The sequence below is a fragment of the Notamacropus eugenii genome, chromosome 1 (assembly GCF_028372415.1).
Source record: "Notamacropus eugenii isolate mMacEug1 chromosome 1, mMacEug1.pri_v2, whole genome shotgun sequence".
NCBI classification, from domain to species: domain Eukaryota; kingdom Metazoa; phylum Chordata; class Mammalia; order Diprotodontia; family Macropodidae; genus Notamacropus; species Notamacropus eugenii.
In genome coordinates this window covers 511,792,408-511,820,222 of record NC_092872.1, presented here as the reverse complement: position 1 = coordinate 511,820,222, position 27,815 = coordinate 511,792,408, and the positions used below count along the sequence as shown (strand labels likewise).

Sequence of the window (27,815 nt, the reverse complement as noted above, 5' to 3'; positions counted from 1 at the left end):
TCAGGTGAAAAGACTTCAGACTGAAGGTGTACTAGTACCTTAGACCACATATTACCTGTTGGGCATAGGGTGTTCCTGGAGGAATGACTGAAAGAGATAAAGCCAGGTATTTTCTATCTGTCCTAGAGCAACCATATTTATCTGTACCAGGACAAGTCATCTTTCACCTCCTGCTGTCAGTCCAATCTCCCAACCGAGATGAGAAAAAAAAAATACAAAACTCCAGGGCAATTGGAAGGATTGGAAGATGATATTCCATAAGGCAAAGGAACTTGGACTACAACCAATGATCAATTGAACATAAAGGAGATGGAGATTCAATGATATAATTGATTTCCAGATCTTCCTGATGAAAAGACCAGAGCTGAGTAGAAAATTTGATGTTCAAATATAAGACCCAAGAGAGGAATAAAAAGGTAAATAGGAAAAGAAAAAGAAAAAAATTATTTACTGTGGGCAAACTGTTTACATTCCTATATGGGAGGATGATATTTGCTAATCTTGAGAATTCTGTATTTATTATGACATTTAAAAGGAATATACATAGATAGAGGGTGTGGGCATAAATTAACTGATGTGATAGAAATGTGAAGGATTGTGAAGGGATTATAATGGGAGAAGAGGAAAGCAGGAGGCACAAAAGGGCAAATTACATCACATGAAAGAGGCACAAAAACATACTATAGTAGAGGGAAAGAAGGGAGGGAGATGAGCATTGTTTGAGCTTTACTCTCATCAGATTTGGTTCAAGGAGGAAATAACATATTCAATTAAGTATAGAAATCTAACTTGCCCTACAGGCAGTAGGAGGAGAAAGGGAAAAGAAAATGGAGAGGGTGGTTAGAGGGAAGGGAAAAAGTAGTAGGGGAAAAGGGAAAGAAGAGGGAGGGGGGCTGAGAGGGAAGGGAAGATTGAGGGAGGCAGTGATCAAAAATAAAACTTTTGAGGAGGGGAAGGGAGAAGAGAGAAATAAAAACACAAATGGGGGGTGGGTGGACAGGATGGAGAGAAAGACACAGATAGTAATAATAACTGTGAACGTGAAAGGGGATGAACTCTCCCATAAAAGGGAAGCAGAAAGCAGAATGGATTAAAAACCATAATCCTACAACATGTTGTTTACAAGAAGCACATCTGAAATGGGGATAAACACAGGGTAAAGTTAAAAGGCTGGAGTAGAATATATTATGCTTTAGCTGAAGTAAAAAGGGAAAAAAAAACCAAGGGTAGCAATCCTAATCTCAGACGAAGCAAAAGCAAAAATAGATCAAATCAAAGAGAAAAGGAAGGAAACTATATCTGGCTAAAAGGTACCATAGACAATGAAGTAATATCATTACTAAACATATATGCACCAAGTGGTATAGCATCCAGATTCTTACAGGAGAAGTTAAGGGAGGTATAGGAAGAAATAGACAACAAAGCTATACTAATGGAAGACCTTACCTCAACTTCCCTCTCTCTGAACTTGATAAATTTAATATCAAAATAAACAAGAAAGAAGTTATGATGGTGAATAGAATTGTGGAAAATATAGATGTGATCAACCTCTGAATGTGGATAGAAAAGAATATGCCTTTTTCTCAGTAGTACATGACGCATATACAAAAAATGACCATGTACAAGGGGATAAAACTTCACAATCAATGCAGAAAGACAGAGATAGCCAATGCATCCTTTCCAGATCATGATGTAATAAAAATTATATGTTGTAAGTGACTATGGAAAGATAGACAAAAAAATAATGAGAAATTAACTATCTAATCCTGAAGAATGATTGGGCCAAACAACAAATCATGGAAACAATCAAAAACTTCAATAGAATGACAATAATGAGGCAACCTACCAAAACTTATGGATGCAGTGAAAAGTTCTTAGGGGAATTTTTATATTTCTGTATACTTATATGAATTAAATAGAGCAAGAAATCAATAAATTGGGCAGGAAACTGAAAAAGCTAGAAAAAGAACAAATGTAAAATCCCTAATTAAATACCAAATTAGAAACGCTGGAAACCAAAGGGGAGATTAATAAAACTGAAATTAAGAAAACTATTGAGCTAATAAATAAGACTAAGATTTGGTTTTATGAAAAAACTGGGGGTCAGAGCCAAGATGGCAGAATGGAAGCAACTACTTACCTAAGCTCTTAGACAAACTCCTTCAGGTACCTCTGAAAAGAGAATCTGACCAAATTTTAGAGGTGCAGAATCCAATTGGAGACAGATTGTGGAAGATTCACAGCCCAGGACAGGCAGTTTTCAGAGAAAGAAATTAAAGCTGTCTATAGTCATATGAAAAAAAATGCTCTAAATCTCTATTGATTAGAGAGATGCAAATTAGAATAGTTATTAGGTACCTCCTTACACCTATCAGATTGGCTAACATGACAAAACAGGAAAATGGTAAATATTGGAGAAGATGCGGGAGAGTTGGAACACATTCATTGTTGGTAGAGCTGTGAGCTGATTCAGCCATTCTAGAAAGTAATTTGGAATTATGCCCAAAGGGCTATAAAAATGTTCATACTCTTTTACCCAGCAATACTGCTTCCAGTGCTGTATTCCATAGAGATCATCAATATGGGAAAAGGACCCACGTGTACTGAAACATTAATTGAAGCAATTTTTATGGTGGACAGGAACTGGAAATTGAGGGGGTGCCCATCATTGGGGAATGACTGAATAAGTTGTGGTATATCAATGTAATAGAATATTATTGTGCTTTGACATGATGACTTTAGAAAAACCTGGAAAAACTTATATGCTAAGTGAAGTGAGCGGAGCCAGAAGAACATTATACACAGTAACAGCCGCAATAGGTGAGGATTGGTTTTGATAAACTTAGCCCTTCACAGCAATAATACACTTCCAAAGGACTCATGCTGCAAAATGCCATCTACACGCAGAGAAAGAACTATAGAGTTGAAATGCATAATGAAGCAGACTATTTTCTCCTTTGTTATGTCTTGTTTTGTTTTTCTCATAGTTTCTCCCTTTCATTTTATTTTTCCTATGTAACATGACAAATGTGAAAATGTGTTTAACTGGAATGCATGTGTAGAGCCCATATAAGACTATATGCTCTCTTGGGGAGGAGTGGGAGAAAATTTGGAATTCATGGAAGTGATTGTTGAAAACTGAAAACAAATAAATTAATAAATTTAGGGAAAAACAACAAAATGATATATAATTTTAAAAAAAGAATCTCAAGTGAATAGAATAACAAACACCCTTTGACTTCAGGCCTCCCACCTCTGCTGGTTATGTCTTTGTGGACAGAGGAAAGCACTGTCTACTCAATGATGAACATTCTTATACTTGGTCATACCTTTCACATCCCAATGACTTTGAGTGACTGTAGATCATTCATTATCTAATCCTCAATCCATACCCCATACTACCTGGTTTCCCCTTTTGATCCCCCTCAGCCCTTCCACCTCCAAATTTCATGCTGCCTCCACACACCCCTTCCACTCTTTCCTCTGGAATATCTGTTACATAGGCAACAAACATCCCTTCATCTTTTTTTATTAGTGTTTTTCCCCAATTACATGTTAAAGCAATTTTTAACATTCATTTTCACAAAATTTTGGGTTACAAATTTTCTCCCCTTTTATCCCCTCCCCGCCCCAAACACCAAGCATTCTAATTGCCCCTATGACCAATCTGATCTCTCTTCTATCATCCCTCTCTGCCCTTGTCTCCATCTTCTCTTTTGTCCTGTAGGGCCAGATAGCTTTCTATACCCCTTTACCTGTATTTCTTATTTCCTAGTGGCAAGAACATTACTTGACAGTTGATCCTAACACTTTGAGTTCCACCTTCTTTAGTTCCCTCCCTCTCCACCCCTTCCCTTTGGAAGGCAAGCAATTCAATACAGGCCAAATCTGTGTAGTTTTGCAAATGACTTCCATAATAGTTATGCTGTATAGGACTAACTATATTTCCCTCCAACCTATCCTGTCCCCCATTACTTCTATTCTCTTTTGATCCTATCCCTCCCCATGAGTGTGGACCTCTAATTGCACTCTCCTCCCCATGCCCTCCCTTCTATCATCCCCCCCACCCTGCTTGTCCCCTTATCCCCCACTTTTCTGTATTGTGAGATAGGTTTTCCTACCAAAATGAGTGTGCATTTTATTCTTTCCTTTAGTGGAATGTGATGAGAGTAGACTTCATGTTTTTCTCTCACCTCCCCTCTTTATCCCTCCACTAATGAGTCTTTTGCTTGCCTCTTTTATGAGAGATAAATTGCCCCATTCAATTTCTCCCTTTCTCCTCCCAATATATTTCTCTCACTGCTTGATTTCATTTTTTTTTTAAGATATGATCCTAGCCTCTTCAATTCACTCTGTGCACTCTGTCTCTATGTATGTGTGCGTGTGTGCATGTGTGTGTGTGTAATCCCACCCAGTACCCAGATACTGAAATGTTTCAAGAGTTACAAATATTGTCTTTCCATGTAGAAATGTAAACAGTTCAACTTTAGTAAGTCCCTTATGACTTCTCTTTGCTGTTCACCTTTTCATGCTTCTCTTCATTCTTGTGTTTGAAAGTCAAATTTTCTTTTCATCTCTGGTCTTTTCATCAAGAATGCTGGAAAGTCCTTGATTTCATTCAAAGACGATTTTTTCCCCTGAAGTATTATACTCAGTTTTTCTGGGTAGGTGATTCTTGGTTTTAGTCCTAGTTCCTTTGACTTCTGGAATACCCTATTCCATGCCCTTCGATCCCTTAATGTAGAGGCTGCTAGATCTTGTGTTATCCTGATTGTATTTCCACAATACTTGAATTGTTTCTTTCTAGCTGCTTGCAATATTTTCTCCTTGACCTGGGAACTCTGGAATTTGGCCACAATGTTCCTAGGAGTTTCTCTTTTTGGATCTCTTTCAGGCGGTGTTCTGTGGATTCCTTGAATATTTATTTTGCCCTCTGGTTCTAGAATCTCAGGGCAGTTTTCCTTGATAATTTCATGGAAGATGATGTCTAGGCTCTTCTTTTGATCATGGCTTTCAGGTAGTCCCATAATTTTTAAATTGTCTCTCCTAGATCTATTTTCCAGGTCAGTTGTTTTTCCAATGAGATATTTCACATTATCTTCCATTTTTCCATTCTTCTCGCTTTGTTCTGTGATTTCTTGCTTTCTCATAATCTTCCATTTTTCCATTCTTCTCGCTTTGTTCTGTGATTTCTTGCTTTCTCATAAAGTCCTTAGCCTCCGTCTGTGCCATTCTAATTTTGAAAGAAGTATTTTCTTCAGTGAGCTTTTGAATCTCCTTTTCCATTTGGCTAATTCTGCTTTTGAAAGCATTCTTCTCCTCATTGGCTTTTTGAACCTCTTTTGCCAATTGAGTTAGGCTAGTTTTCAAGGTGTTATTTTCTTCAGCATTTTTTTGGGTCTCCTTTAGCAAGGAGCTGATCTGCTGTTCATGCTTTGACTTCATGTCTCTCATTTCTCTTCCCAGCTTTTCTTCTACCTCTTTAACTTGATTTTCAAAATTCTTTTTGAGCTCTTCCATGGCCTGAGCCCATTGGGTGGGCTGGGACACAGAAGCCTTGATTTCTGTGTCTTTGCCTGATGGTAAGCATTGTTCTTCCTCATCAGAAAGGAAGGGAGGAAATGCCTGTTCACCAAGAAAGTAACCTTCTATAGTCTTATTTCTTTTCCCTTTTCTGGGCATTTTCCCAGCCAGTTACTTGACCTCTGAATATTCTCTTCACACCCCCCTCGCCTTCTGATCCTCCCAGCCAGCGTTTGGGGTCTGAGATTCAAATGCTGCTTCCCGCCTTAGGGCTTTTGGCGGGGGCAGGGCTTCTATTCAGTGTGAGAATTAAGTTCAGGTGGTCAGGTCGGGGCAGGGCCACCTCATGGGCTCAGTTCCCTCAGGGGGTTTATGCAGAGACCTTCAACAATGGATTCAGGCTCCCTCCCACTTGGGGAGCCCCACTCTGCAGCCACCTCTCAGCTTCTACCTTCCGGGGGGGCCTGAGTTATGGGGGCACCCCACTCCCTTCTCGCCCCGCCAAAGAGACTCTCTCACTGACCCCTGTCACCTGTGGGTGGAGGGACTTGTGTGGCCACTGGAGATCCCGTCCCTGAAGCCTGCTCGGATCTGTTCCTCTTGGTGCTGCGGCCGCGGCAGGGCTGCACTCAGCTCCCAGTCCCGGCGCCCAGTCCGCAGTGCGAAAGACCCCCCGTGAGAGGTTTGAAGGTCTCTGGAACAGAAATCTCCCTCACTCCAATGTTCCGTGGCCTCTGGGTGCAGAATTCGCCGTGAGTTATTTCCCTGTAGCCGTTCTATGGGTTGTGGGTTCGGAGCTATGTGTATGTGCGTCTTTCTACTCCGCCATCTTGGCTCCACCGAGTTCTAAATTTTCTCCCACCCTCCCTCCACTTCCCTCTTCTTAAAATGGTAGGAGATTTTATATAGGTTTTACATGTGCTGTCACGAAAAATATATTTCCATATTAGTCACATTTGAGAAAGAAGAAAAAGATGAAGAGAAAAAAACATAAAAAAGAATAAAGAAAGTGAAAAAATATACTGCAATGTGAATTCAGAATCTATCAGTTCTTTAACTAGATGTTGATAACATTTTCTTCTTGAGTCCTTTGTACTTGTCTTGAATCATTGTGTTGCTGAGAAGAGCTGAGTCATTCATGGCTGACAGTCACACAATGTTGCTGATACTGTGTACCAATGTTTTCCTGATTCTGCTCATTTCACTTTTTCATTAATTTGCCCAAATGTTTCAGGTTTTACTGGTCTGCTTTTTCATCATTTCTTATTCCACAATAGTATTCCATTACATTCATATATCACAACTTGTTCAGCTATTCCCCATTTGATGGTATCCCCTCATTTTACAATATTTTGCCACCATGAAAAGGGCTAAGTATCTTTGCGCATATAAAATCTTTTCCCTTTTTTATGATCTCTTTGGGATACAAGCCTAGTAGTGGCATTGGTGGATCAAAGAGTGTGAACAGTTTGGTTGTCTGTTTGGCATAGTTCCAAATTGCTCTCCAGAATGGTTCTATCAGTTCACAACTCCACGACCAGTGCATTACAGTCCCAATTTTCTTACATCCTCTCCAACACTTATCGTTTGCCTATTTTATCATATTAGCAAATTTGATAGGTGTGAGATGGTATTTCAGAGTTGTTTTAATTTGCAATTTTTCTAATCAAAAGTGATTTAGAACAATTCTTCACACGCCTATAGACAGCTTTCATTTCTTCATCTGAAAACTGCCTGTTCACATGCTTTAAACACTTACCAATGGTATTCTTGTAAATTCAGTTCTTTGTATATTTGAGAAATGAGGCCTTTACCACAGATATTTACTGTAGGGATTGTTTCCCAGCTTTCTGCTTTCCTTCTGATCTTGATTACATTGGGTTTTGGGTTTTTTTGTTCATGCAAATATTTATAATTCAATGTAATCAAAATAATCAATTTCATTTATTATAATATGTTTGATCACAAACCTGTAACTCACTTAACTTCTCCTTTGGATTCTATACAACTTGGTGCTTCTATGTTTATCACTCATATTACTTCATCACATATTGATATTACTTCATTACCTATGATGCTTTTTAGTATAATGTAGTTTCCTTCCTTATCTTATTAATTAGCTCCATTTTTGCTTTTTGCTTTATCTGAGATCAGGATTGCTATTCTTGCTTTTCTTTTTACTGCAGTGGAAGCATAACAGATCCTGTTTCAGCTCCTTACCTTTACTGTATGTCTGTCCTTTCCTTCAAGTGTGTTTCTTTATTATTATTATTTTACTTATTTTCAGTGTTCTACAATCACTTCCATATAATTTAGATTTTTTTCCCTGCCTCACCCTCCTTCCCTTCTACCTCCCCACTCTTCCCTGAGATGGCATATGATTTTATTTAGGTTCTACCCATATATTCCTATTAGATACATTTTCACCTTAGTCATGTTGTGTATAAGAATTAAAATGAACGAGAGAAATCATAAAACAAACCAAAATGTAATACAAAAGAAAATGGTCTGCTACATTCTGAGATTGAATTCCATAGTTCTTTCTCCAGATAGGAAAGGCATTTTGCCTTAAGACACTATTTGGAATGTTTTAAGTCCTTGCACTTCAATGAAGCACTAAGTCTACCAGAAAAAAATCTAGGAACACTGTAGTCATTGCTGTGCGCAAAGTTCTCCTGGTTCTGCTCCTTTTGCTCAACATCAGATCATATAAGTCTTTCCAGGCCTCTCTGAAGTCTTCCTGTTCATCTCTTATAGCACAATAGTGTTCCATTACATTCATGTACGACAACTTGTTCAGCCATTCCTCAGTTGATGGGCATCCCCTTGATTTCCAGTTTTTGGTCACCACAAAGAGAGCCACTATAAATATTTTTGTACATGTGGGACCCTTTCCTATTTTTTTGATCTCTTGGGGATACAGTCCTAGAATCGGTACTGCTAGGTCAAATAGTATGCACATTTTTGTAGGCCTTTTGGCATAGTTCCAAAGTGCTCTCTGGAACAAATGGATCAGCTCAAAGCTTCACCAAAAATGAATTAGTCTTCCAACTCTCTCACATCTCCAACACTTATCATCACCCTGTTTTGTCATGTTAGCCAATCTGATAGGGGTGATGTGGTATGTCAGAGTTGTTTTGATTTGCATCTCTTTAATCAATAGTGATTTAGAGCATTTTTTTTTCATATGACTAGAGAAAGCTTTAATTTCTTCCTCTGAAAACTGCCTTTTCATATCCTTTGACCATTTATCAGTGGGGGAATGAATTGTATTCTTGTACATTTGATTCATTTCTCTGTATATTTTAGAAATGAGACCTTTATCACAGACACTAGTTGTAAAAATTCTTTTCCAGTTTTCTGCTTCTCTCCTAATCTTGGTTGCATTGAATTTGTTTGTGCAAAACTTTTTCAGTTTCACGTAATCAAAATTATTCATTGTGTACTTCATGTTTTTTATCTCTTGTTTAGTTAAAAATTCTTCCCTTCTCCATAAATCTGATAAATACACTCTTCGTTGCTCCACTAATTTGTTTATAGTATCAATCTTCATACTTAGATTATGTAACCATTTGGACTTTGTTCTTATGTATGGTGTCAGGCATCAGTCTATTCTTAGTTTCCGCCACACTGTTATCTAGTTTTCCCTGCAAATTTGGTCAAACAGTGAGTTCTTATCCCACAAGCTGGAATCTTTGGGTTTATCAAACAGCAGATTGCTATATTCATTGACTATTGTGTCTGGAGTACCTGACATTTTCCACTGGTTTACCCTTCTGTTTTTCAGCCAGTAACAAATGGTTTTGATAATTGCTGCTTTATAATACAATTTGAGATCTGGTAGAGGTAGGCTACCTTCCCTAGCATTTCTTTTCATTAGTACCCTTGATATTCTGGACCTTTTGTTCTTCCAGATGAATTTTGATATTAGTTTTTCTAACTACAAAATAATTACCTGATAGTTTTATTGGTATGACCCTGAATAAGTAAATTAATTTAGGTAGAATTGTCATTTTTGTTATATTGGCTCAGCCCACCAACGAGCAACTGATGTTTTTCCACTTACTTAGCTATGACTTTATTTGTGAGAAAAGTGTCTTGTAATTGTGTTCATATAGTCCCTGGGTTTGTTTTGGCAGGTAGAATCCCAAATATTTTATAGTTTCTACCATAGCTTTAAATGGGATTTCTCTTTCTATCTCTTGTTGTTGGGCTTTGTTAGTAATATATAGAAATGCAAAAGATTTTTGTGGGATTATTTTGTAACCTGCAACTTTATTATTTCAAGTAGTTTTTTACTTAAATCTCTGGGATTCTCTAAGTATATCATCATATCATCTGCAAAGAGTGATAACTTAGTTTCTTCCTTGCCTATTCTAGTTCCTTCAGTTTTCTTTTCTTCTCTTTTTGCTAAAACTAACACTTCTAGTACCATATTGAATAGTAGTGGTGATAATGGACATCCTTATTTCACTCCTGATCATATTGGAAATGCATCTAGCTTATTACCATTGCATGTAATGCTTGCTGATGGCTTTAGGTAGATACTTCTTGTTATTTTATGCAAAATTCCATTTATTCCTATATTCTCCCATGTTTTCAGTGAGAAAGTGTTGTATTTGTCAAAAGCTTTTTCTACATTTATTGAGATAATCATGTGGCTTCTGTAAATTTTGCTGCTGATATGATCAATAGTGTTAATAGTTTTCCTAATATTGAATCAGCCCTGCATTCCTGGTATAAATCTTACCTGATCATAATGTATTATTCTCATGATAAGTTGCTGCATTCTTTTTGCTAAAATCTTATTTAAAATTTTTGCCTCTATAATCATTAGGGAAATTGGTTAATAATTTTCTTTCTCTGTTTTGGCCCTTCCTGGTTTAGGTATCAAAACCATATTTTTATCATAAAAAGAATTTGGGAGGACTCCTTCCCTAATTTTCTTAAATAATCTACATAGTACTGGAATTAACTGTTCTTTAAATTGAATTGCTCTTGACAGAATTCACTTGTGCATCCATCGGGCCCCAGTGATTTTTCCTAGGGAGTTCATTAATGGCTTGTTCCATTTCTTTTTCTGAGATGGGGTTATTTAAGTATTCAACTTCCTCCTCTGTTAATCTGGACAATTTATATTTCTTAAGATAATCATTCTTCTCATTTAGATTGTCGAATTTATGGGCATAAAGTTGGGCAAAGTAATTTCTAATTGTCGTTTTAATTTCCTCCTCATTGGAGGTGAGTTCACCCCTTTCATTTTTAATATTAGTAATTTGATTTTCTTCTTCCTTTTTTTTAAAATCAAATTGTCCAAAGGTTTATCAATCTTATTGGTTTTTCATAAAACCAACTCTTAGTTTTGTTTATTAGTTCAATAGTTTTCTTAATGTCAATTTTATTAATCTCTCCTTTGGTTTTCAGTATTTCTAATTCGGTATTTACTTGGGGATTTACAATTTGTTCTTTTTTCAAGCTTTTTCACTGGCATGCCCAATTCACTGATCTCCTCTATATTATTAATGTAGGTATTCAAAAATATAAAACTTACCTTAATAGCTGCTTTTGCAGTATCCCATAAGACTTGGTAGGTTGTCTTATTATTGTCATTCTCTTGATTGAAATTATTGACTGTTTCTATGATTTGTTGTTTAACCCACTCATTCTTCAAGAGTAGACTGTTTAGTTTCCAATTAGTTTTTGGTTTATATTTCCATGATCTTTGATTACATACAAGTTTTATTGCATTATGTTCTGAGAAGAATGCACTGACTATCTCTGCCTTTCTGCACTGAATTGTGACCTTTTTATGGCCTAGTACCTGGTGAATTTTTGTATATGTGCCATGTACCACTGAGAAAAAGGTATGTTCCTTTCTATATCCATTTGATTTTCTCCAGAGATCTGTCATATCTACCTTATCCAGAGTTCTATTCACATCCTTAACTTTTTTCTTGTTTATTTTGAGGTTAGATTTATCAAGGTCACAAAGAGGGAGGTTGAAGTCCCCCACTAGTATAGTTTTGCTCTCTATTTCTTCCTGTAACTCCTTTAACTTCTACTCTAAAAATTTGGATGCTACACCACTTGGGGCATATATATATATTGAGTATTGAAATTGTTTTGTTGTCTGTGGTGCCTTTTAGCAGGATATAGTTTCCTTCCTTATCTCTTTTGATTACATCTATTTCTGCTTTTCTTTTGTCTGAGATTAGGATTGCTACCCCTGCTTTTTTTATATTAGTTGAAGCACAAAATATTCTGCTCCAACCTTTTACCCTTACCCCACTTGTATGCCTCTGTTTCAAATGTATTTCTTGTATACAATATATTGTTTGATTATGGTTTTTAATACATTCTGCTATCAATCTCCATTTTATGGAAGAGTTTTTCCTCTTCACATTCACAGTTATGATTACTATCTGTGTCTTTCCCTCTATTCCCTTTCCCCTTGTTTGTGGTTTTATTTCTCTCTTCTCCCTTCCCCTGCACAATAATGTTAGTTTTTGACCACCTCCACCTTCAATCTTCCCTCCATTCTTTTCAAGCTTTTTCCCTCTAATCTGCTTTTCCTTTACTACTTCATCCTTCTCTTTTAGCCTCCCCTTTCTTTTCTTTCCCCTTTCCCTTCCTACTGCTTATAGAGCTAATTGTAATTCTGTACTTAACTGTGTTTGTTGTACCCTCCCTGAATCCAATCAGATGAGAGTGCATCTCAAACAATGCTCATCTCCCTCCCCTCTTTCCCTCTGCTCTAACATATTTTTCTGCCTCTTCCTGTGATGGAATTTATTTATTTTTTCTTCCTCCTCCTTTTCACATCTTCCATTACAGTCCCTTTTTACTCTTAAATCACATTTGCTATCATCATATCATTTAATTTCTACCCACTCCCTCTATCTATGTATATCTCTTTTACATTTTGTAATAATATAAAATTCTCAAGATTAACAGATATCCTCTTCCCTTGATATTTGGATTGTTTCTTTCTGGCTGCTTGTAGTATTTTCTCCTTCACTTGATAGCTCTGGAATTTGGCAATGATATTTCTTGGGGTTTTGAGTTTGGGATCCCTTTCGGGAGGGGAATGGTGGATTCTTTCGATGACTATTTTGCCCTCTGAATCTAGCACTTTTGGGCAGTTTTCCTTGATGATTTCCTGGAAGATATTGTCCAGACGCCTTTCTTCATCATGGGTTTCTGGCAGACCAATAATTCTTAAATTTTCTCTCCTGGATCTATTTTCCAGGTCAGTTGTTTTTCCAATTAGATATTTTACATTTTCTTCTATCTTTTCATTCTTTAGATTTTGTTTGACTGATTCTTGCTGTCTCATTGAGTCATTAGTTTCTACTTGCCCAATTCTAATCTTTATCAAATTGTTTTCTTCAGTTAACTTTTGCAACTCCTTTCCCATCTGACCAATTTTTCCTTTTAAGGAGCTGTTTTCTCCAGTTAATTTTTGTACTTCCTTTTCCATTCAACCAGTTTTCCCAGTTAGGTTTTGTGCTTCTTTTTCCATTTGACCAATTTTCCCAATTAGGTTTTGGGTTTCCTTTTCCGTTTGATCAACTATTCCTTTTAGGGAATTATTTTCTCCAGTTAATTTTTGAATTTTCTTTTCCATTTGTTCAATTTTCCTTTTCAAAGAGATGTTCTCATCAGTGAATTCTTTTTTTTATAATTTTAAAATCATTGCCTAATTTTTCTTCTATTTCCTTCTTCAGCTGTTCCAGGAGAGCTGCTTGTGCTTGTGAGCAGTTCATAGTCCCTTCTGAAGTTTCAGATGGAAGTACAGTCTTAGCTGGAACCTCTTTGGTGTTTGTGTTTTGGTCCTTATCCCCATAGAAAGATTCTATGGTTTTTTCACACTTCTGCTTTTTCTTGTTCATGATGTTGATTGAGTGTTGTGACTTCTGATTCTTTCAGTCAGAAGCTGCAGAACTTTGTGTTGAGGTGATGTGTGAAAAAAGCTAAAAGCAGGTTTTTTTTTTTTTTTGTTTCCTTCTCGGGCTCATTTTATTATTTATTTATTTTTATTTAACTTTTAACATTTATTTTCACAAAATTTTGAGTTACAAATTTTCTCCCCTTTTATCCCCTCCCCCCCCAAACCCAAGCATTCTAATTGCCCCAGTGACCAATCTACTCTCTCTTCTATCCTCCCTCTCTGCCCTTGTCTCCGTCTTCTCTTTTGTCCTGTAGGGCCAGATAGCTTTCTTTACCCCTTAACCTGTATTTCTTATTTCCCAGTGGTAAGAACATTCCAGTTGATCCTAACACTTTGAGTTCCAACTTCTTTACCTCCCTCCCTCTCCACCCCTTCCCTTTGGAAGACAAGCAATTCAATATAGGCCAAATCTGTGTAGTTTTGCAAATGATTTCCATACAAGTTGTGTTGTATAGGACTAACTGTATTTCCCTCCATCCTATCCTGTCCCCTATTACTTCTATTCTCTTATGATCCTTTCCCTCCCCATGAGTGTTGACCTCGGATTGCATTCTCCTCCCCATGCCCTCCCCTCTATCCTCCCCCCCACCCTGCTTGTGGCCTTGTACCCCACTCTCCTGTATTGTGAGATAGGTTTTCCTATCAAAATGAGTGTGCATTTTATTCTTTCCTTTAGTGGAATGTGATGAGAGTAGACCTCATGTTTTTCTCTCACCTCCCCTCTTTATCCCTCCACTAATAAGTCTTTTGCTTGCCTCTTTTATGAGAGATAATTTGCCCCATTCAATTTCTCCCTTTCTCCTCCCAATATCTTTCTCTCTCACTGCTTGATTTCATTTTTTTTTAAGATATGATCCCATCCTCTTCAATTCACTCTGTGCACTCTGTCTCTATGTATGTGTACGTGTGTGCATGTGTGTGTGTGTACTCCCACCCAGTACCCAGATACTGAAATGTTTCAAGAGTTACAAATATTGTCTTTCCATGTAGGAATGTAAACAGTTCAACTTTAGTAAGTCCCTTATGACTTCTCTTTGCTGTTCACCTTTTCATGCTTCTCTTCATTCTTGTGTTTGAAAGTCAAATTTTCTTTTCATCTCTGGTCTTTTCATCAAGAAAATTTGAAAATCCTCTATTTCATTGAAAGACCATTTTTTCTCCTGAAGTATTATACTCAGTTTTGCTGGGTAGGTGATTCTTGGTTTTAGTCCTAGTTCCTTTGACTTCTGGAATATCCTATTCCATTCCCTTCGATCCCTTAATGTAGAAGCTGCTAGATCTTGTATTATCCTGATTGTATTTCCACAATACTTGAATTGTTTCTTTCTAGCTGCTTGCAATATTTTCTCCTTGACCTGGGAACTCTGGAATTTGGCCACAATGTTCCTAGGAGTTTCTCTTTTTGGATCTCTTTCAGGCGGTGTTCTGTGGATTCCTTGAATATTTATTTTGCCCTCTGGTTCTAGAATCTCAGGGCAGTTTTCCTTGATAATTTCATGGAAGATGATGTCTAGGCTCTTCTTTTGATCATGGTTTTCAGGTAGTCCCAGAATTTTTACATTGTCTCTCCTGATTCTATTTTCCAGGTCAGTTGTTTTTCCAATAAGATATTTCACATTATCTTCCATTTTTCGAATCTTCTCGCTATATTCTGTGATATCTGTCTTTCTCATAAAGTCCTTAGCGTCCATCTGTACCATTCCAGTTTTGAAAGATCTATTTTCTTCAGTGAGCTTTTGAATCTCCTTTTCCATTTGGCTAATTCTGTTTTTGAAAGCATTCTTCTCCTCATTGGCCTTTTGAACCTCTTTTGCCAATTGAGTTAGGCTAGTTTTCAAGGTGTTAATTTCTTCAACATTTTTTTGGTTCTCCTTTAGCAGGGAGCTGATCTGCTTTTCATGCTTCTCTTTCATCCCTCTCATTTCTCTTCCCAGTTTTTCCTCCACCTCTCTAACTTGATTTTCAAAATTCTTTTTGAGCTCTTCCATGGCCTGAGCCCATTGGGTGGGCTGGGACACAGAATCCTTGATTTCTGTGTCTTTGCCTGATGGTAAGCATTGTTCTTCCTCATCAGAAAGGAAGGGAGGAAATGTCCTCCAAGAAAGTAGCCTTCAATAGTTTTATTTCTTTTCCCTTTTCTGGGCATTCTCCCCAGCCAGTGACTTGACCTCTGAATATTCTCCTCACACCCATCTCGCCTCCTGGTCCTCCCAGCCAGCGTTTGGGGAGTGAGATTCAAATGCTGCTTCCTGCCTTAGGGCTTTTGGCGGGGGCAGGGCTTCTATTCAGTGTGAGAATTAAGTTCAGGTGGTCAGGTCGGGGCAGGGCTGCCTCATGGGCTCAGTTCCCTCAGGGGGTTTATGTACAGACCTTCCACAATGGATCCAGGCTCCCGCCCGCTTGGGGAGTCCCTGTCTGCAGCTGCCTCTCAGCTTCTATCTCCCGGGGGGGCCCAGCCATGGGGGCACCCCACTCCCCTCTCGACCCACCAAAGAGACTCTCTCACCCACCCCCGTCACCTGTGGGTGGAGGGACTTGTGTGGCCACTGGAGGTCCCGTCCCTGAAGCCTGCTTGGATCTGTACCTCTTGGAGCCACAGCCGCCGCAGGTCTGGGCTGGGCTCCGTTTCTGCAGTGCGACGGACCTTTTGTGAGAGGTTTGCAGGTCCCTCTGTGGGTGGAGGGACCCGCGTGGCCGCTGGAGATCCCGTCCCCATAGCCTGCTCAGATCTTTTCCTCATGGTGTCGCGGCTGCTGTAGGGCTGCCCTCTGCTCCCAGTCCCGGCGCCCAGTCCGCAGCGCGAAGGACCCCCCACGAGAGGTTTGCAGGTCTCTCCGGAACAGAAATCTCCCTTGCTCCAATATTCCGTGGCCTCTGGGTGCAGAATTGACCATGAGTTGGTCCCCTCTAGCCGTTCTGTGGATTGTGGGTTTGGAGCTATGTGTATGTGCGTCTTTCTACTCCGCCATCTTGGCTCCGCCTCCCCAGGTTTTTGTTTTTTGTTTTCCTGATCAACCCTGCGGTTGGCTTGTTAAGTTTGGGGGAGGAGTGGTCTGGTCACAGGAGATCTCAGCTGAACTTAGGCAAAGGCAAGCTCAGGGGATGGTGATCCCAGCTGCTTTATTGTCTTCCCATTTCCCCTGGAGGGCTGAGGCATGCCTAGATGCTAATGCATGTTCCCACCCCTCCTGGGGCTCCTCTCCTGGCGCTGAGGCTTGCCTGGGTCCTAGTGCAAGTTTTCTCTGCCCTGTGTCCAATGTCCTTCCAGTTTGCCTCTGTCACAGTAGGAGGAATCCCCCTTAGCTATTTTCCTAGCCCCAAGTGTTATGAGACTATTTTCCCCCTTCTGCTGTTCCCGCTGATGCAGGATTTTTCTGGGGAAATATTTTATGGTTCTTTCACAGTCATCAAGGGGGGAGGAGAGAGCATTTACTGATCACTCCGCCATCCTGGCTCCCAGAAGTTCAAGTAGGTGACTTACCAAAGTTTAATCTTCGAGCTGAAGGTCTCAGGAGCTGCTGCACTGATAGCTGACATTCAGCAGCTCTCACTGGCTCGGTTTGGCTTGTCTCCTGCCCTCTGTGTTACTCCGCTGGTTCTGCCAGCTGCTTTCAGTTTTCTCAGGTCCCTTTTGCTCCGCTGCACTGACTGCACTGCACTGTGTGCTAGAGGCTCACCCTCAGATCCTTCACAGATCCTTCCTGTGGATCTTCCAGTCTAACCTGGGCTCTGAATACATCACAGTCTGTCTCCCACTGGATTCTGCACCTCCAGAATTTAGTCAGATTCTCCTTTCAGAGGTATCCGAAGGAGTTTGTCCAAGAGCTTAGGTGAGTCGTTGCTCTCACTCTGCCATCTTGGCTCTGCCCCTATCCTGTTCCCTTATAGGGATGTAAACAGTTTGCCCATATTGTGTAACAAGCTTCCCCCCCTGCTCTTGTTTACCTTTTTATGCCTCTATTAAGAGCTGCATTTGAAGATCAAATTTTCTATTGAATTCTGACCTTTTCAGCAGGAAGGCCTGGAAATCCCTTGTTTCATTGAATGTCCATCTCCTTGCATGAAATATTATGCTCAACTTTGCTGGGTAATTAATCCTTAGTTGTAGTCCCAGCTCCTTTGCCTTATGGAATATCATATTTCAATGCCTTTGATCTTTTAATGTAGAAGCTGGAAAGTCCTGTGTGATCCTGACTATAGCTGCTAGATATTTGAATTGTTTCCTTTTGGCTGCCTGCAGTATTTCTCCTTCACTTGATAGTTCTGGAATTTGGCAGTGATGTTCCTTGATGTTTTCAGTTTGTGGTCCCTTTCAGGAGGTGAATGGTGAATTTTTTCATGGACTATTTTGTCCTCTGGGTCTACAATTTCTGGGCAATTTTACTTGATGATTTCTTGGATGATATTGTCCAGGTTCCTTTTTTCATCATGGCTTTCTGGTAGCCCAATAATCCTTAGATTTTTTTCTCCTGGATCTATTTTGCAGGTCAGTTGCTTTTCCAATTAGATATTTTGTATTTTCTTCTATCTTTTCATTCTTTAGTTTCTGTTTGACTGATTCTTGATGTCTCAAAAATTCATAAGCTTCTACTTCCTGGATTATATTTTTTATCAAATTGTTTTCTTCAGTTAACTTTTGCATTTCCTTTTCCATCTGTCCAGGTGTTCCTTTTAAGGAGTTATTTTCACCAGTTAATCTGTACTTCCTTTTCCATTTGTCCAATTGTCCTTTTAAATTCTTCTGTGATTTCTTTTTTCATATTTTTAAAGTCATTGTTCAGTTTTTATTCTATTTCTCTAAAATAGGTTTTAAAATCCTTCCTGAGTTCTTCCAAGAAGGCACTTTTTGCTTCAGACAAGTTCATATTCCCTTGTGAATTTTCAGATGGGAGTACAGTATCAATTTAGACCTCTTTGGTATTTGCGTTTTGGTCCTTGTCTCCATAGAAAGATTCTATGATCTTTTCTGCTTTGCTTCTTGTTCGTGATAGTAACCCTTTTCCTGGCTTTTAAAGTAGATCTGTGTCTATGGCACCAGGACCTCTGTCCCACAGTTCTTTTGCCTAAAACTTGAGGCTTTGTGTGTTGTGGCCTCTGGTTCTTTCATCTAGATGCTAAAATTCTGCAGCTTACCTTATGCTGAGCTGGCTGGTGTTCAAAAGCTGAGGCCAGGTAAGGTCTTTTTGAGTTTCCCTGAAGTTACCCTGCAGCTAGCTCATTAAGTGTGGGCAAGGGTTTGTCTGGATGCTGGAGGTCTCCTCTGCTGAGGTAGAGCATAGGCAAGCTCAGCTGTCTGCGCTAGTGTCTTCCTTATTCCCCTGGGGTGCTGAGGCACTCCTGGGATCCTACTGTTGACAGTTGCTGGCTTCAACCCCTGGGACTCAGGATCTTCTCCCAGTTTGTTGAGGTGGGGCTGTCTGGGATAACTCTGATCCTTTACTGGTCACCTTCAGCCACAGCAAGAGGAACCCTGCTTAGTGATCTCTGCAGCCTCATGGGCTAAGAGCCTGTTTACCCCTTCTGTTGCTCCCACTATTCCAGGATTTTTCCTGGGAAGATATTCCCTGGGCTTGTCAAGGTCAACAAGAGGAGGCAGATAGCAAATACCAATCACTCTGCTATCTTGGCTACCAGAACCAGAAATCCCCCCAATTGTGTTTCTTATAAACAACATGTTGTATGATTCTAGTTTTAGATCCATTCTGCTATCTGCTTCCATTTTATGGGAGAGTTCATCTCTTTAACATTCTCAGTTATAACTACTAACTGTATATTTCCTTCCATCGTATTTTCCCTCTTGTTTGTCCTTTCTTTTTTAAATTTTTTTCAGCTAGATACTAAAACTTAAATGCATATTAAGAAAGAAAAGAGAAACATATTGTGAACTTAAATATTGAAACTTGAATACAAAAGAGAAAAGAAAAAAATGTTGTGCACAGCAGAACATGAGAGGATTCAAAATATATAGCAATAAATTTACATTTTAAGAAAGCCTATATAAGAAATATTACATGATTACATGTTGTCTTGAGAGCTGTCCTTTTGCTCTTTGCACTCCTCTCATCTTTAACCCTTTCCCTCCTTGACAGTGTTTTGCTTCTGTCTACCACCTTTCCTCATCTCCTACTTTACTGTCAGGTAAGATAGATTTTTATATTCAACTTGTTGTGTATATTATTCTCTCCTTGAGCCAATTCTGATGAGAGTATGGTTCAAGTGTGGCCCATTGTCTACTTTCCCATCTTCCCTTCTACTGTAATTGGTTTTTGCACCTCTTCATGAGAAATAATATATCCCATTCTACTTCTCTCTTCCCTCAGCTCTCAGTATACTCTTCTTTCTCATCCCTTAGTTACTTTTTAAAATTTCATTCCCTCCAATTCACCTTATACAGCACCCTCTGTCTATGTATATTCCTTCTAGCTATACTACTAGTTGTACAATCATTTAAGAATTACAAGTATCATCTTCTCATTTAGAGATATAAACAGTTGCGTTCCATTGAATCCCTTACTTTCTTTTCTTTTTTACATTTTTAGACTTCTCTTGGGTGTTGATATTGAAGGTTAAAAATTTTGTTTAGTTTTGGACTCCTTATGAAAGTTTGAAATCCTTCTATTCCATTGAATGACCATTTTTTCCACTTAAAGTATTATGCTTAGTTTTGCTGAGTAGATGAATCTTGGTTGTAGTCCTAGTTACTTTGCCCTTCAGAATTTCATGTTCCATAACCTCTTATCTTTTAATGTTGTAGCTGCTAAGTCCTGTGTGATCCTGATTTTACCTCCTCAATATTTCAATTGTTTACTTCTGGCCACCTGTAATATTTTTTTCCTTGATGTGATCCTTAATTTGACTATAATATTCTGTGGAGTTTTGGTTTGTTTTGTTTTTTAATGGAGTATCTCTTCCTTGAGATGATTGGTGGATTCTTTTAATACATTTTTGCTCTTTGGTTAAAAGACATCAGAGAAGTTTTCCTTGATAATTTTTTGAAAGTTGCTATCCAGGTCCTCCTTTTGATTTTGGGTGTCAGGTAGTCCAATGATATTGACATTGTTTATCCTGGATTTATTTTGCAAGTCAATGGCTTTGCTTTTTCCAATGAAGTATTTTGAATTTTTTTCTATTTTCTCATTCTCTTGAATTTGTTTGCTTACTTCTTGATGTCATATAGAGTCATTAGCTTCCTCTTTCACAATTCTGTCTTTTAATGTATTATTTTCTTCAGTTATCGTACTTCCTTTTCCAATTGTACTTTTAAGGAGTTCTTTCTTCAGGGGATTTTTGTACCTCCTTTTCCATTTGGTCCATTCTACTTTTTAATAATTTGTTTCCTTTTTCAAGCTGTTGACTCTTTTTGTCATAATTTTATAATTCTCTTGTATCACTCTCATTTTTTTTCCTAATTTTTCTTTTACTTCTCTTATATGATTTTTATACTCCTTTTTGAGCTCTTCTATGAGTTCTTTCTGGGCTTGAAATCACTTCCCATTTTTATTTGGGGTTTTTCCCAGAGGTATTTTGACATTGTTGTCCTCTTCTGAGTTTGTGTCTTGATCTTCCCTGTCATCATAATAACTTTCTGTGGTCAGATTTTGTTATTGTTTTTTGATCATCTTTTTTTGTCCTTTTCCCTTTCTTTTAAATTTGAGCTCTGCTTTCTGGTTGGAAGAATTATTGTCTCAAGCTTCTTGTGCTAGGGGCTGTAGGCCCTGACTCTTTACTTGGTGCTGCACTGATGTTGCACTAAGGCTGTAGGGGATGGGTTGGGGTTACTGGCACTTCTGGAGGCCATAAAGGTCTGGCAGCTTACCCTGGTGCTGAGCTGAAATTATAGTACTGGTGTCTGGCATGTGCTAAGTCCAGTGGGAGTATTTTTGCAGTTCCCTGTGGTACCTGAAGCACATGGAAGTTCTTGGAGCTGGATTCTGCCTGTTCCCTTGGCTATGCTGAGGCACATAGGAATCCTAGTGTTAGTCTTTGCCTGTTCCACCACCCTGGAGCTCAGGATCTCCCACTGGATTTACTGAGATTGGGCTTGCTTCTTGTCCTGGATTTCATTCCCTTTTTGCCCACTGGAGACAAACCTTTCTTGGTGATCTGCCAAGTTTCTTGCACTAAAAGATTGTTTCTCCCCATCTTTTTTCTGGTTCTCCTATTCAAGGATTTCTTTTGGGATACTATTTTTGGTTGTTTGGAGTTCAATAAAGGAGAGTTACGGTGATTCACTTTTTACTCCACCATCTTGGCTCCAGGAAGTCTGTCTCTTCATTTTAAGTCTATTTCTTTCCCCCTCCTTTCATCTATTAATTCTTACTGAAACCTGGTTTTCCTATGATGACACTCTCTCACTGATTACCCTTTCCAGCACTGGCTACACTCAGTTATTCTCCTCAGATCAAGATCAAGGCAGGGTTCTTGGAATACTCCTTGCCCCTTCCAGGTTCTTCCTCTTCCCATATCATTCATTAACCTCTCTTCCTTTGAGATTCATACTATTCATATCTACCACCCATTCAAAATCCTGGTAGCTGTTATCTGCAGACCCTAAATCTTTCCCCTTCTTTCCTCAAGGAGTTTGATTACAATTTTTCTTACCTCCCCAGTTCCTGCCCTTATACTGGGGAACTTCAACAAGCAATCATTCTCTCTCCAAAACCCTTTTGCCACTCAATTCCTCAGCCTGCTTACTTCTACTGAGTTACTCATTCAGCCTACAACAACAGCACAGTAAGATGGTCATACCCTTGATCAATCACCTACAAATATACTATTCCCATATTCAGGAATTCTAAAATTCCCATATCTGACCATAATTTATTGGCTTTTCACTTCTCCCTCTGTCTTCCCTTACAGTGATCCCCTATCCTTGATTCCTAAATTCTCTCCCAGGATCTGCTCTCTATATTAGTTACTCCCTTTTCTATTCCCCATCTTAACTCATTGGTGAAATAATTCAACTGTATATGTCATTTTTCTCCTGAATCATTAGTCCTCTTATCATATCTCTGATTGTGGCCAGTCATCATTTAACCTTGGATCATTTCCATCATCAGTTGCTTTTGTGCCATACATGTGCTGTGGAACAGAGGTAGAGAAAATCATACAACTGCTCTAATGGAATCCACTACAAATTTATATTATATAACTTCAATTGGGTCTTCACTGCTGCAATACTACTATGCCTCCCTTATCAATTCACTGTCTTCACAGTCACTCTTCCATTTCTTTTATCCCTCCTGAAGCCTCCCACAGCTTTCCTTCAACTACCCTCTTATCTGTGAAACCTGCTTGTATTTTAGAGTAAATATCAATGCCATTCATCATGAACTTGATCTTCTTCCTTATTATTACTTCCCTATCATTCAAGTCTTTCCTACATTTATACTAAAATTAATGAAAAAAACCCTTTTAATTGTCAGATTCTGTCTCATTCCCATCTAATCAACAAAATGAAAAAAAGGACATTATGGATTTTGGAGAACCATACTAACATAGCATTGGTAGAGTTTTGAGTTCTGGAAATTAATTTGGAATTATTTCAGCTAAGTTATTAAATTCTTCATGATCTTTGTGCCAATGTGATCATTTGTCCTGAGTCATGAGGCAGAAAACTTTCCATATTTAGCAAAGTGCAACTCAACCAGGGTGTAGCAACAAGCACCCTGACACATCCAGGATGGCCTGCTAACACAGGTTTTCAGATCTGCTTTTCTAAAGGGAAAGCAACTTTTCAGGGGTCAACAATCTTCTTTAATTACATATACCAACAGAAAAAATTCAAGCAGAGAAATAAAGATCAACAGACAGGGCTTCTAACTGTCTGACCATAATCAATATATACATCACAGATCAATAGACAGATCCAATTATCTATTACATACATACATAGTTACGAGAGAGAGAAGCACTAACATATGGGTTTTCAAAAGCAGGGGACTCCTTCATAACTACTCAGAGTCTCATAAATCTTCCAAAGAATAAGCCCCAAAGCAAAACTTCACCTTAGAGTGTATATGCATACACACACACACACACACACACACACACACACACACACACACACACATACACACACACATATATATATGTATATACATATATACATATACATACACACATACTTTTCAGAGCTAGAGGACATTACAACCTTCATGACTCAGTGCCTCATTAGAAATAAAGAAAATGTGTGGGCCTTCCTACAAAACAAACTTACCCTAATCAAATTTCCCTTAATGGGCTCCACCTAAGGCCTGTTAATGGACAGGGAAGATCTTTAACTCTCATTAACATTACTTCAGTCCCAAGATCTGTCATGTCCATTACATAGGCAACTTGTATCTGAATACGCATTAACATTTTAAAAAGAAATATAATTCCCACAAAATAAACACATTGTGAACTTCACATTTGCAGAATACGTAACATAACAACTCATTACCCGAGTGTCCACATGGCCTTAAACAAATACAAAATTACATACATAACATAAGATATTGTTCTTTGGGGAACATACTTTGGGAAGTGAGAAACCAGCTTCTCCTTCCTCAATGCAAAACAAAAAGAAATATCCAAATAATGTCCTTCTTGGGGATATGTCCTTCTCCCCACAATGACATTGTAGGTTTCCTCCTGGAACTCTCAGGTGCAGACTCTAATGAGTCAATTCCCAATCTTAACATTGCTCCAGCTCCCACTTACAAGTCCTGAGGGGTGACTGGGCAAAGCTAACAGAGTGGGGTCCTTAGGGGTACACAGCACTTGCCCCTATCCACCATAAACAACTCCATCCCCTGGGTCCTAAACCATCTCAGGAAAACACTGCAAAAAAGCACACTCACCTCTCTTGCCTTGTTTGTCAGTCTTTTATCTTGCCCTGGGGCTGAATTCCAAGCTCCAGGGTTCCTCCTCCCACAGGAGCTGTCAGCTCCTGCTTCCTGCTTGAGTCTGGAAGCAGGCAGCTCTCTGATTTTGCTCTCACCTCACCAAAGTTGGCACTGAGGCAGTTCACTTCTGCTGGGTCAGTCCACAGGCAGTTCTCTACTTCTGCTCCATGGCTCCATTCCAAGCTCCCACCTCTTGTGCCTGGGTTCTGCATAGAATATAATCTTAGGGCATTCATTCCTCTAGCTCAGTCAGAAGCCAGCTAATCCACTCTAGTGGGACTCTGGTCATCACCACCTTCTGCTGCCTTGTTTTATTCCCCCAGGTACTGCTATGACCTGTCTCCTCTGAAGTGCTGGTAGAGTAGGGAGGGGGAAGTAGAAGTTATGCCCTTAAGGGCTCTACTCTGGGAGCCCAGGAAACTGCTCACATCACTGCTACTTACCTGTTTTCCCTCAGGTTGCTGCTGTTCCTGGGGCCCCACAGAATAATAGGGATCACAACTGGGAAAAAATTAACAATTATCCAAACCCCCAAACTTTCCTTTTAATTTATGCAGATGATCTTACCAATTATGCCATAAGTAGCTGCAAGTACTCTGATACATCCAGGATGATCTGCTAGCACAGGTTCTTGGATCTGCTTTTCTAAAAAGAAAGCAACTTTTGAGGGGTCAACAATCTTAGAACCAAGAAAATTTCTATTAATGAAGGAATTGCTGAACAAATTATGGCCATATGAAAGTATAGAATGTCACTGTATCTTAAGAAATGATGAATGTGAAAAATTTAGCAAAACACAGTATGATTAAAGGTAGCATAACGTAATGAAATATCTATGTATTTGGAGGCAGGAAAAGCTGTTTATGTCCAATCTCAAATACTAGCTATGTAATCCTAAGCAAATTGCTTAACCTCTCAACCTCAGTTCTTCATCTCTAAAATAAAGAATTAAGTTTACATCTTTTTTAGCTACAAGAGACCATAATACAATGTTCAACTTTATGATAACAAGTCTTTAAATAATTATATTTTCTTCTTATTCTTGGATGACAGACATAGCATTTGGAGTTAAGTTTATACTTGAAGCTTTTATAATGCAGAAAAACCAGCTAGAGTTCGTGCTCTGCTGATATAACCTTTAAGAACCCAAAGTCACCTCCTTGCCAAGATGAGTCATGAAAGTAAAATTTTGATGTAAGATATAATTCCCTAATTCATTTCAAATATTATAGCATGTGTTTAATAAGAAAACAAATTTCCCAAGGAAAAGTCATTTTAATCATCTATTAAATATGAATTTAAATTTTTGTTTATTCTCGTACATTATGAAGAAGTACAGCACTTTGAAAATTATAGGGCACAATTTATTGGTAAACAAAAAGCACTGAAAGGAAGAAAGTGCCTATAGATTAGTCCTGCTTATTTTACAGTTTTAGCACCAAAACAAATATCTGTATGAACCCTAAGAGAATTAGATTCCAGAGTTAATTCTTCTATGGGTTTTCAGTTAATGGATTTGAAATCCTTTAATGAAGGATGCATGCTGAGCCAAGTTGTACTCATTTATGTTGAGCTATAATTAAGTCTATGAATAAGTAATCCAAAATGATGGGGACCTATGAATTTATGTGCATTCAAAACAAGAAAATTTTGTGCTCAAGCTCATAGAATAGGAAATAAGTAAGTGAAAAGATCCCTAAGAGTATGTTGCTGCTTTTACCAACAAAAGGTTTGCATAGACCTTGACTTGTATTTTCTCCTTTGGTCCTTCCAACAACTTTATGATTAAGCTACGTAAGGTATTATTAGTCCATTTTTTCAGATGAAGAAGCTGAGACTTAGAGAAGTTCAGTAACTTGCCTGTTGTTACTCCAAATGATGGTTACCCTTCATTTTCAAAGTGGACCAAAATGACATCACTCTGCTAGAGTCAAGTTACAGTGTGTCCAGCTGTGACTGATTCAACCAAGACAAGCTCAGAATACTCTGCCACAGACTGGATGCAAATAGTCCATGTGAACATTTGGGGTGGATTCTCTAAATTTGTACATCTTGTAATTCTTTTGAGTTATGTCAATTCTACTTTGCTCATGGAGTACAACACCTCTTTTAAGTCTCTTAAGGGTAAACATCCACAGAGTGGTGAGAAGAAGTGATACAAGGACACTCCCAAGGTCTCTCTTAAGAACTTTGGAATTGATTGTGTGACATGGCAGACACTGGCACATGACTGCCCAGCAGTTCCAGGAGAAACACCAGGAACAGAACAGAGGTAATGAGCCTTATGGAAAATTTTGTCAAAATTTGGTTTCCTGTAAAAGTTCATCAGCACTGTGCATCAATTTCATGATAGCATGCTTGCCTGAGTTCTGGATAATGGACAGTGCTCTTGTGCTTTCCCAGTCACCAATAGAGTGAAATACGGTTCTGTGCTTTCTCCCATGCTTTTAAGATGATGTTTTTAGATGATGTTGTCAAATGCCTTCATTGGGAATGAACCCATCATCAAGATCAGCTACCATACTGATGGTAAATTCTTCAACTTGAAAAGATAAAACTCAAGGCCAAAGTAGAGGGTATGTTGGTACATGATTTTCTCTCTGTAGATGTTTGTGTACTCAGTGCAGCCTCTGAAGTTGAGATGCAACAAATTATGGAAACATTTCTCTGCTCTTTGGTCAATGAATGTCACTGGCATGAACATAAACCAGGTTTCTACTGTTTTCAAGCCTCATATTTTTCCCACTACATAATACTGCCTCGGTAAAACATTTTGTTTTTGTTAGATGAAATCCAGGAAATAAATTTGAAAATAAATTTTAGTAAATTGTATTCACATGATCTGAGCCTCTTTGTCCGGGTTCTTCAGGGCCAGACTCTTATAGTTAACCATCCATGTCATTATGGCTAGGAGAGTGGGGTAGGGCACCCAACAACAAAGAAGACAACTGCTAACTAGGGTGATAAATAGTAGGAAAGTAATGGGCCATGTGACCATGGTTGCACCTGTGAAGGTATGGCAGGAACATTGAAAAACTGGAAAATTTGGCTCTGGCAATGCCACTTATTGGTCAAGTTGTCATTACTCAAAACTGTTGTGAGTATCAGTGTGACACAAAGCATAGTGGAGCAAGTGGCATTCCTTTCATGTTCTGGTACCACAAAAAAAGGCAATATATGTGACAAAAAGTTTGAAAAAGCAGCACCCCACCTATCAGAAAAGATTCAGTGCAGATGGTGCTGCCTACTAAAGGAGGCACACTTTGAATGTGCCCAGTATAGACCGAATACATGAATATATTCCTTATGTGCTACTACTATAGCAAAACAAAACCAGAAATGAATTGTACCAGCTATAGGTAAGGGCTTCATATTGCTTTATTTCATTAGTACCTTTTGACATAATGATCAATGGTAATTTTGATGGTAATTTTGATACTACTATAAAAGTT

General features: G+C 38.7%; 1 long non-coding RNA gene across 1 annotated transcript; it reads left to right on the top strand.

Annotated features, from left to right (window-relative positions):
• LOC140527197 (uncharacterized) lies at positions 1-27,195 on the top strand. Its single transcript, XR_011974718.1, has 2 exons — positions 1-416; positions 26,478-27,195. It is a non-coding gene; the product is annotated as an uncharacterized lncRNA (long non-coding RNA).
• The last annotated feature ends 620 nt before the right edge of the window (positions 27,196-27,815 follow it).